Here is a 12,155-nt window from a genome sequence, read left to right on the forward strand (position 1 = left end):
GTGAATGCCTAAAAAAACTTTTTGAGTTTTTGTATGTGTGTGCAAAGCATTGTGAAAATATCTCAAATAATAAAGTTATTGTAGAGCTGTGAAATCGCTTCAATCATTTGTAATAACCCTGTACTACATACATCGCTTTGAGGACTTTCAAACCTATAACCACAATTTTCGTGGTAGTGCTTTCTGTAAAAGTCAAATTTTTACTTCCTTAGAAAGACTTAAATCGTTTTTGAAAAAGAGGTCATACATGTTTTTGATGTAAAACTCAGGACTTAGGCACTTTCTATTCTGATTAGTGTAGTGTGTTTCTTTAACAGGAAGCTCGTTAATTTGTTTATCGCTGAAAGCACGAATGTTGTTCAGTAATGCATTCCCGCCATGGCCATGCTTTCCCCTATTATTCACGGTTTGCAGTTATTAACGAGGTCATTTGAAAGACTGCTTTATTCTTTACGCATTACACTACCCCAAATGCAGTTTTTTTCGTAGGCATGCATTCTTTGCCTTTTATTAAACACAAACCAATATGCTGATGCACTATAAACACAAGGTTTTAAGCAGTTGAACAGCAGATGGGAACACCAGCTGTTAACGTTACATAGCTTTGAGTGTGGACGAACTCCCAATATTCTCGAAATAAAGGAATGTTTCCAAGTCCGATTAAGCCGGTACGTGAGTGGTTTTCGTTCTCTTTTTATAACTCACAATGTACGTGTGCATGGTAACACACGTGCTGAAAAAAAAAGTTGCATTTTGGCACTTGTTTCCTCATTCAAACTACTGATTCAATTATTCTTGATGGGGATGCACTATTTTGATAGTGGATATCTTGCATGAATTCGAATTGTTCACACTGGAGACATTTTCATTTGTGAAACAGGAAAATATGCACGAGATAGAAAATTACTTCGTATTGAATATTGCTACAGAAACAAGCATCGAGAATACCCCTGTCCTGTACTTTCGCAAGCCTCTTCAAACGGAATGCAAACAAATACTTGCTGCTCGTGTTGCAGTCTTCAAAGAGGTGTTTGATCTACGGCGAGAAGATGTCAATATTTCGGGTGCTTGTGTTTGAATTTCCCTCAATCTGCCGATGGTAGCTTCTCTCGTTTAAGCTGCACCGAGCATATTTGCACGGAATTCTCCACTTTCTCATTGTTTGCGATACAAGCATGCAACTGTTTGACGGAATCGTACTAGTTTGTTGTGTAAGCGCTGTTGGTAGAGCTACATATCTACGCTTTCATTTGAGCTGCCGCATCCGCAGCTCGTGGTCGTGCGGTAGCGTTCTCGCTTCCCACGCCCGGGTTCCCGGGTTCGATTCCCGGCGGGGTCAGGGATTTTCTCTGCCTCGTGGTGACTGGGTGTTGTATGATGTCCTTAGGTTAGTTAGGTTTAAGTAGTTCTAAGTTCTAGGAGTGCCGGCACGGTAGCTCAGCGTGTTCGGTCAGAGGGTTACGTGCCCTCTGTAACAAAAAAAAACCTGAGTTAATCGATCAACAACGAACTTCACTGGACGTCTTACGACGTCCGCCCCGAGCAGATGCAACGAACAAAAGCGAACAAAATGAGATTAAAAAAAAGGGGGGGGGGACTGATGACCATAGATGTTAAGTCCCATAGTGCTCAGAGCCATTTTTTTGAGCTGCCGCAGCGAGTGCTACGACAGAACTTGTTTTACGTTCATTATGTAGTATAACTAAGGCAATAAACAGAAACTTGTTTATATTCAACGTTAGTACTTGCAAACATAAGCAAGCTCAACTAACAATGTAAATCGTGTGTAAGAATCATATTCATGGGTCAACAACTTTGTTCGACGTTGACGTTCGCAGTTCAAATCGTTCAAATGGCTCTGAGCACTATGGGACTTAACTTCTGAGGTCATCAGTCCCGTAGAACTTAGAACTATTTAAACCTAACTAACCTAAGGACATCACACACATCCATGCCCGAGGCAGGATTCGAACCTACGACCGGAGCAGTCGCCCGGTTCCAGACTGTAGCGCCTGGAACCGTTCGGCCACCCCGGCCAGCACGTTCGCAGTGTTTTGTTTGCACTTCAACTATTTAAGAGAGTGCTTGCTTTATTAAAGGTAAAAAAAGAAAGAGGTGAGTAGGGGACAAGGAAATAAGCAAATAACCCTGGTAAACGTAAGCTCGGAAAGCAATTATTTCACCAATACGACGTATGCACAACTGCAGTCACGAAGCAAGCGAGGTGTAAATTACAGAGTGATAAACTGTCATGCTTTGGTTTTGTTCTGGATACCTAAGTACTGGTAAATAGCATTTCGACAAGTGTTTCTTTCGTGGCTCGCCAGTATCATGACTTCCTACCCCCTTCCTTGAAACTGTAAAACTCTCTTCTGTTGGGATATTTAAAAGCTCTGATGTTTTCCAGCCTGTTGAAGATAAACTCCGGGAAACCGTTGTGTGTGCTTGTCAATCTATTCGGAAAGTCCTAAAGCCTGCCTCCGCATGAACAGTGCCCGCGTTTAATATTTGTGTTTGCCCTCAATTGCATACATCTGCAGTTTGGATCCTTTTGGACCATTGTACAAGGTATTCGCATACTCAATCGTAAAACGTGGAATAGGGGAAACTATTGGTTCCCTGACATGTTTATTCGCTTGGTTCGTCGTCCACTAATCGACTCTCCTCAAACACGCTATGTACACGAAGAACATCACAGGGGTAGTGTAGGCAGAGGACAAAATGCATTATCAGCATCATTAAAGCAACAGATCTTCCACGGAGAGGGCTCATTCCAGAAAGGAGAACTTTTCACGCACCATAATATGTCAGACTCATTTAATTTTTCATTTCTGTTACTGCTCAGGCCTGACGGTCTATAACGCGCGCGTCTGGAAACGACAGCTCTAGCGATCGAATCCGGGTCTAACCACGTGTCAGTATGCCTTAAACTTATCCTTCGTCTTTCTGTAATGTGTAGATTTACCGGGAACAATACTTGGTTGGGATTCCGCGGTAGACTGTAGGTCGCCTTTCTCTGGCACGATTACTGGTGTGGTTTGTTGTTGTTGTTTTGATGTGGACTTCAGTCCGAAGACAATGCAGCTCTCCATGCTAATGTATCCTATGCAAGCTCTTTCATCGTCGTAAACCTAAACCAGCCACATCCATTTGAACCGGCGTGCTATATTTCTATCTCAGTCTCCCTCTACAATTTGCCCCCCACCCACACTCTCCACACTTCCTACCGATACTAAATGGTTGACTACTTGGAGTTCCATCAACCGATCCCTTCTATTCGAAAAGTTGCATCATAAATTTCATTTCTGTCCAATTCCATTCAGTACCTCCTTATTAATTACACGATCTACCTTTCTAATCTTCAGCATTCTTCCATAGTACCACATTTCAAAAGCATCTATTCACTTTCATGCAAGGCTATACTGCAAATAAATACCTACGGTAAAGACGTTCAACACTTAAATCTATATTCAATGTTAACAAATTTCTCTTCTTCACAAGCGCTTTTCATGGCATTGCCAGTCTACGTTTTATGTCCTCTCTACTTCGCCCATCTACAACTTGTAGTGTCTCGTTTCCCAATATAATTTACGATTTAACTTGACTAGATTCCATCACCCTTGTTTTGCTTTTGTTGAATTTCATCTTACATCCTCTTCTCAAGACATTGTCCTTTTTGTTCAACTGCTGATCCATGTCCATTGTTGTCTCTGAGATAATTACAATGTCATCGGAAAACTTCAATGTTTTTATTTCTTTATCTGATCTTATTTCCTATTCCAAATTTATCTTTGGCTTCTTTTACTGCTTGCTCAATTTAATGACTGAATAACATCGGGGATTGTCTTCCGTACCGTCTCACTCCTTTCTCAACCATTGCTTCCCTCACTTGTCCGCCTGTTACTCGTACAACTGCCGTCTGCTTTCTGTACAAACTGTAAATAACCTTCGGCTTCTTGCAGTTTACATCTGCTACCTCGAAATCTCATGAAGTGTATTCCACTGTATAAAGCTTTCTGTAAGCCTGCAAATGATGTAAACGTAGACTTGTTTCCCTAAACCTATCTTCATGGGGGCAGTATATCCTTGCGTGTTTCTACATTTCTCTACATCTTGCCCGATGTCGACTTCTACCATCTTTTCCTTTCTTCTGTAAATTATTCTTAACCATGACCTATTAAACTAACAGTTCGATAATATTCACTCCTATCAGCACTTTCTTTCCTTGGAATTGGAACTGTTACATTCTTCTTCAGGTCTCCATATATTTTGCACGTCAGGTGGAAGAATTTCATAGTTCCTGGCTGTTCCAGCGATGTTATTAGTTTTGAGGGAATGTCGTCTACTCCAGCGGCCTTGTTTCGACACAGGTCTTTCAGTGCTCTGTCAAATTCTTCTCGCAATATCGTACTCCGGTCTCATCTTCGTCTACTTCCTCTTTCCTTCCTATGATACTGTCTTCAGGTACATTTTCCTTGTATACCTCCTATATATATTCCTTCCACATTCCAGCATTTCCTTTTTTGGTCAGTACTACTTTTCCATCTGAGCTCTTGACATTCGTACTACTGCTTTGTTTCTCTCCAAGGGCCTCCTTGATTCTCCTAGTTATACATGTTTCTTTAGACTTGTTTTGCTGTCATTCATGTTCGCCTCTGTAGATAGATACCATGTGTTCGAATCCCGGTACTTGGTGGGGGACTGGTACGGGGTACACTCAGCCTCGTGGTGCCAATTGACGAGATATTTGATTGAGTAATAGCGGCTCCGCGGACTGGAAAGTCTGAAAAACGGTCGGGAGAGCGGTGTGCTTGACCACATGCCCCTCCATATCGGATTCGCATGACGCTGCAAGGCGGGGGATAACAGAGTGGCCGCTAGACACGGCTCGTGCCTTCAAGTCCTGGCATGGAGCTTGCTTTTTCTAGTCATTCATGCTTAATCATTTAGCATTTTCTGTCCATTTAATTTTTTAGACGTCTCGCTCTCATTTGCTGCGTGTTTATATATTCTCCTTTCATCAGTGAAATGAAGTATCTACTGTATCATCCAGGTGCTTCTACTAGCCGTTGCCTTTTACCTAATTTCATCCTCTGCTGCTTTCACTATTTCACCTTTCGAAGCTACCCATTCGTCATCTGCTGTGTTCCTTCTACATCTAGTCTGCAGCTCGTGGTCTCGCGGTCGCTTTCTCGCTTCCCGAGCACGAGGTCCCGGGTGCGATTCCCGACGGGGTCAGGGATTTTCACCTACCTCGAGATGACTGGGTGTTTGTGTTGTCCTCATCATTTAATCATCATTCATGACAGTGGCCTGATTGGACGGAACAAAGGTTGGGAATTTGTACGGACGCTGATAACCACGCAGTTGAGCGCCCCACAAACCAAACATCATCATCATAATCACCTTCTACATCCACATCTACAAAGACATTCCACAAGCCACCGTACTGTGTGTGGAGGAGGGTACTCAGTACACGGTACTGGCAAATAGAGTGAAGGAAAAACGACCGTCTGTATGCTTCCATACGCGCCCTAATTTCTAGTATCTTATCTTCGTGCTCCTTACGGTCAATTTATGTTGACGGTAGTAGAATCATCGGCAGTCAGCTTAAAATGCCGGTTCTCTAAATTTTCTCAACATTATTCCTCGAAAAGAACGTTATCTTCCCTCCAGGGATTCCCACTTCAGTTCCCGAAGCATCTCCGTAGCACTTTCCTGCTAGTAACAACTCTAGCAACCCATCTCTGAATTGCTTAGATTCCTACTCCAGTGCGACCTGCTAAGGATCCCAAACGAGCAGTATTCAAGAACAGGTCACACCAGCGTCCTATATGCGGTATCCTTTACACACGAACCATATTTTTCTAAAATCCTCCCAATAAACCGAAGTTGACTATTTGCTTGCACTACCACAGTCCTCAAATGCTCCTTCCATTTCATATCGCTTTGAATCATTACGACCAGATATTTAAACTACGTGAATACGTCAAGCAGTACGCTGTCTCCGAGCATTACAGATCTGTTTCTCCTGCTAATCTGCATTAACTTACATTTTCCTCTATCTTCCCCCTGTTCCAGTCAAACGTTGCCTAATGCCTGAAACTCTCAACAACCTCTAGTTCTATCAACTTGTCCAGGACTCATCGCCTTAATTTCCTACCTTTAGGCAATTTCATCAGTTTTAATCTGCAGTTCACAACAAATGTTCATCTGCCACTGGAAATATCTTACATTTTACATCTGATTCCGAAATCTGTGTGCTACCATCACAATAAGGAATTTCCCAGTGCTTCCATGTCCCTTCCACCTACACAACCTTCGCAAGTGTTAGAGATGATTAAGTTATACTCTATGCAAAATTCTACCAGGTGGTTTACTCTTTCATTCCTTTCCCTTAACTGTCAATAATTTCTTATATGGCATCAAACGTTCTTTCAGTGTCTTCTTCTGCTGTGGTAGTTGGCACATAAACTTGTACTGCTGTGGTGCTTGTGGGATTCGAGTCTATATTGGCTTTGATAATGCGTTAACTATGCTGTTCACAGTAACCTACCCGCATTCCTTCATTCTTATTCATTATTAAACGCACACCTGCATTATCCCCATGGTTCGGTTTCTTGACCACAAGCCCTATTCCATAGAACTTCACTAATTCCCACTATTTCTAACTTCAACCTGTCCATTCCCCATTTAAAATTTTCTGATGTTTCTCGCCGATTAAGGTGGCTACTCCACAATCTTAGTTTGGATTTTTCATTACGGCAACTTTTTGAGCAGTCAATAGTCTCCAACAGAAGATCCAAATGGGAATTATTGTACCTCCTGAATATTTTATCCACGGGATGCCGTCATTATTAAACCACGCAGCAGAGATGCATGCCCGGGGAAAATTAATGGCTGTAGTTTCTCCTTGCTTTCACCCATTTGCAGTAGCAGCACAGCAAGGCCTTGTTGGCTGAAGAACAGATCAGTGAGTAATGTCTCTACAACTACTGGAAAGGCTATTGCTCCTCTTCAGGAACCAAATGTTCATCTGGCCTCTCCACAGACAGCCCTCCATTGTGGTGGCACCAACAGTACGGCTATCTGTGAAGGTGAGCGTCACGGGCCATCCCATCTCGGCAACGTCCATCCTTCATGGGAAGTTGTGGGCTATGGCGAGGGGGGGGGGCTAAAATATAGTTAAGAATGAAAGAAGATTCAATTCAAAGTTCCGTCGACGAAGAGATCATTAGGAATGGCGCCCAAGCTCATATTGGAGAAGGACATCGGCTGCGCCCACTAAGAACGAACCATCCCGATATTTGCCTCAAGAGGTTAAAGGCGACCACAGAAAACCTAGATCGGATAACTGGATGTCGCACATAAATCGTCCTATTATAGCCACCCTCAGGTACCCTCTTCTTCCTCATACACGACTGAATCGTGAATACATTTTATTTACAAATCGGGAATGGACTGTACGCAGTTTTTCCAAATTTCAGTGTGCAAAATATGTAGTCTGTGGTTGAAGATTTCCAGAGAATGCTTTAGTTTCGGGAATCCAGTTTACTGTCTTATGAAAGATTTTTTTTTTGTTTTGTTTGAGTCGTTTCCTGAGTGGTTTCACGCGGCCCACCACGAATTCCTCTCCTGTGCCAATGTCTTCATCTCAGAGTAACACTTGCAACCTACGTCCTCACTCATTTTCTGATTGATTACAGTTTTTGCCCTCTACAACTCTCTCTGCTACCATAGAAGTACCGAGCGAGGTGGCGCAGTGGTTAGCACGCTGGACTCGCATTCGGGAGGACGACGGTTCAATCCCGTCTCTGGCCATCCTGATTTAGGTTTTCCGTGATTTCCCTAAATCGTTTCAGGCAAATGCCGGGATGGTTCCTTTGAAAGGGCACGGCCGATTTCCTTCCCAATCCTTCCCTAACCCGAGCTTGCGCTCCGTCTCTAATGACCTCGTTGTCGACGGGACGTTAAACACTAACCACCACCACCACCACCATAGAAGTCACTCCCTGATGTCTTAACAGATGTGCTAGCATCCTGTCCCTTCTCCTTGTCAGTGTTTTACACAAGTTCCTTTCCTCTACGATTCAGTCCAGAACCTCCTCATTCCTTCCCTTATCAGTCCACCTAATTTTCAACATTCGCCTGTAACACCACATCTCAAATGCTTCGATTTTCTTCTGTTACCGATTTCCCACAGTCCATTTTCACTACAACACAATGCTGTGCTCCAAATATATATTCTCAGAAATTTCTTCCTCAAATTAAGGTTGATACTTGTAGACTTCTCTTCGCCAGGAATGCCCTTTTTGCCAGTGCTAATCTGCTTTCGATGTTCTCCTTGCTGCGTCCGTAATTAGTTATTTTGCTGCTTGGGTGGCAGAATTCCTTAACTTCGTCTACTTCGTGACAATCAGTCTTGATGTTAAGTTTCTCACTGTTCTCATTTTGGCTACTGCTAATTACATCCGTTTTTCTTCGATGTTCTGCAGTCAGTGGACTGTTCATTCCATCCAGCAGATCTTCATCACTTCTACATTGTGATATGAGTCTATATCTGTTCCTGGCTATGCGTTACATTCCAGTATCTGATTTCTGAAGCTTTGTATGACCATGATGTAATCTGACTGAATTCTTCCCGTATCACCCTGCTTTTTCCAAGTATGTCTCCTCCTCTTGTGATCCTTGAACAAAGTATTCTCTGTTACTAGCTGAACTTTATTACAGAACTTAATTAGTCTTTCTCCTCTCTCATTCCTTTTCCCAAGCCGAGATTCTCCTGTAACGTTTTCTTCTACTCCTTCCCCTACAACGGCATTTCAGTCCCCCATGGCTATTAGATTTTCATCTCCCTTTACGTACTATATTGCCCTTTTAATATCCTCTTATACTTTCTCTACCTCTTTATCTTCAGCTTCCGATGTCGGCATGTATACCTGAACAATCTTTGTCGGTGTTGGTTTGTTGTTGATTCTGGTAAGAACAACCCTGTCACTGAACTGTTCACAGTAACACACTCTCTGCCCTAACTTTCTATTCATAACGAATCCTGCTCCCGTTGTAACACTTTTTGCTGCTGCTGATATTACCCTATATTCATCTGACCAGAAACCCTTGCCTTCTTTCCATTTCACTTCACTGACCCCTAATGTATCTAGAATGAGTTTTTGCATTTCTCTTTTCAGACTTTCTAGCGCCCTTACCAGGTCCAAGCTTCTGACAATCCATGCCCCGAATCGTGGAACGTTAAACTTTCGCTGGTCATTCAATCTTTTTCTAGTGGTCACGTCACCATTGGCAGTCCCTAGGAAATTCGAATGGGGGACTACTCCGGAATCTTTTGGCAATGGAGAGATCATCATGACACTTCTTCAGTTACAGACCACATGTTCTACGTATACACGTTAGGTGTCTTTAGTGCAGTGGTTTCCATTGCCTTCAGCATCCTCATGCCGTTGATCATTACTGATTCTTCCGCCTTTAGGGGCGGTTACCCTGAACCTGTGTCCGCTGGCCTCCCTCTTTGACAATGCTGTTTGCAGAATGGGAAGAATACTGGGTCACATTATTATTACCATTATCAATTCAAGTGACAAAAAAATATGGTTTTATGAATGTAAATTTCACTTTTTGACGCTGGTTGATCGGGCGTGTGGTGCGTTGTTGAGCTAGCCGGTTCTGATGCAGTTAGTGGGAAAAATGTCATGGTACGAACTTGGCTAGCATGAGGAGGACTGATTATGACGTAAGGTTTCTGACAATCGGACTTCTTGTGTTAAATTTCAAACTTCTCCGAAATGTCTTATGGGAATGATGGCAAGTCATAGGAGAGACGGGGACAGGTCGTCACAATTTTCAGTTCGTAGTCGTTACTGGATAAACCACTGCCAGAGTGGCCCCATACTCACCATACTCAGGGAATAAGCGTAGGGAAACAGACGCAGGAATCTTGCGTCGCTGTTCTCAGCTAGGTCCTGGTAGAGGTGGTTTGCTGTTGGCTTCCTCCTACCTGTTGCCAAGTGACAAATGTGTATCTGTGTCCTACGTATGTCATGACTGCTTGTAAAGTGTAATGTTGAATTTATGTTCTTATGGGTGAAGAGGTGGGAGAGGGTGAAACATGATGCCGGCACACAGACTATTCTTCCGAATAGCACCAAGGAGTCCGATGAATTTAACATCCCCATCCGACAGATGGATAACCATCAAGAGCGTCACAAGCCCTTACTTCATGAGACAGTCCAAGGAGGTTAGCTATTTACCACAAGACATGCATTCGGGAACTTTATGCCACCATCTCTCCTCTCGTTGTCGACCAAATACTTCCAGTGAAAGTTTTTCACCACCAGGATTCGACCCGACTGATGTACGTAGCAAGAGCCACCGCACAGACGTCCGTTAGCGGCTTCGGCTACTGAGGTGGATCAAACCACGTATGACCACTACATTCTAAGCAAGGAGTATTAAGTTTCTAGTTCCAGACGATAGTTTTCTCGATTTTAGTGATTTTTGTGTTCCCTGTGTTCCGCAAATATATGTGTTCGTTATTCACTCTTTGTTCAATGAAGTCTGTATCCTGAATATTTACTGTTATTTTGTTATAATTTCGAAAAGTGATTTACTTTAATTTTAGGTTAGGTTCAAGGTCTGTTTTTGTCTCAAATGTCTGTCCGGGGTTAGTAGTTAAATAGTTTTTAAATATCGTTGGCACATGTGACTAATAAGTACGGATGGTTTTTTAATTATGTTCATTCGCTTGTTTCAGGTAAAGATGATGAAAACCATAAAAAAAGACAAACTAAGGAGGCATTGCTGCAGACATCTCGCTTGCACCAACGGGGAAGGTAAAAAAAGAGGTTTTATCAATTCGTAAAGCTGCAGCTGATTATCAGATCAGTTATCGATTTTACTGTGAGAAAATTCCCCAAGATGAAATTGACGATGAAAAGATACACAGTTTTGCATCACCCCGATTCCCAGAACTGCTGAAGGTAGACATTGACTGTGGATATTGTATCACAGACACAGTCCCTTTGACTGTTCAAAGATATCACTAAACTGGCCCAAAGATGTAAACATACATGCATGAGCAGCGCCTATTAGACTGGGGAGTGAGTAGCCGGTCACCAGAATTGTGAACCTAGTGCAGGGTAGGCTCAGGTGACTGTTATGTAGGAATTTTACGAAAGAGTTTCATTTAGTTACTGTGGGTTGGTGTGGGAATAGTCTTGATAGGACGGGGAGTATGATGTAGTTGGTGACCTGCTAAAGACAGCTACTGAAACTGGTGGCACTAATGTGCTCTTCGTGCAACTGTTCCAGCGTCATGATCGGCCTCATCTTAAGGCTGCTGCTAGGCGTGTTAACATGGGGCTGGAGAAGGCGCTGATGGCGGAGGGCATGGGTCACATTGCAGTGGTGTCCGTTGGGTCTATCAATTGATAGGGTTTAACTAGGCATGGCCTGCTCCTCGGTGGGTATGGGAAGGGGACACTGGGAAATCTTATAGGTGAGTGTAATGGGTGTTGGTATAACAAAAGGGAAATTTCTGTAGTAGTTGGTGTTAGAACTGCACCTTTCTTTAGATTGAAGTCAGCTGATAAGTATCCCTGCTTAAAGGAACTCCCTCAAACAAAGGAATCACCTTCAAATGAGGTCAGATTCCCAAGAAGTGAAGGAATTAGAATTTTCATCAAAATATGGGAAGTATTAGAGATAAAGTTAATGAACTGCTTATAGATGTTGACTCTGAAGTTACTGCTATATCGGAGCACACTTAAATAATTTGACAATTCAGAGGCTTCCTTCACCAGGATACAGATTAACTGCCTGTTTTTCAAAAAGTTCCTTCCGGAGTGGCGGAGTGGTCATGTATGTAAAATAACAATATTCCAAATGAGTCCGTAAACGTATCAAGGCACTGCACTGAACACATGTTTGAATGTTGTATAAGGGCAGTTAAATCTACGAGTAGTGAAACTGAACTTCTAATTGTTGTTACTTATAGGTCCGTTAACTCCGACTTCAGAGGATTTCTGCTCGAGCTGGAGAGGGTTCTTGGTTCACTTTATTGGAAGTACCAAAAATTAGTTATATGTGGTGACTTGAATATTAATTCTCTATGCGATTGTGCGAGAAAAATGATGTTGGAA

At 42.7% G+C, this 12,155-nt stretch overlaps 1 non-coding gene across 1 annotated transcript; it reads left to right on the forward strand.

The window, feature by feature from the left end:
* Window positions 1–7,748: 7,748 nt before the first annotated feature.
* Trnaa-cgc (transfer RNA alanine (anticodon CGC)) lies at window positions 7,749–7,821 on the forward strand. Its single transcript has one exon. It is a non-coding gene; the product is annotated as a tRNA-Ala (tRNA).
* Window positions 7,822–12,155: the final 4,334 nt, after the last annotated feature.

Source organism: Schistocerca cancellata, chromosome 1, assembly GCF_023864275.1.
Source record: "Schistocerca cancellata isolate TAMUIC-IGC-003103 chromosome 1, iqSchCanc2.1, whole genome shotgun sequence".
NCBI lineage: Eukaryota > Metazoa > Arthropoda > Insecta > Orthoptera > Acrididae > Schistocerca > Schistocerca cancellata.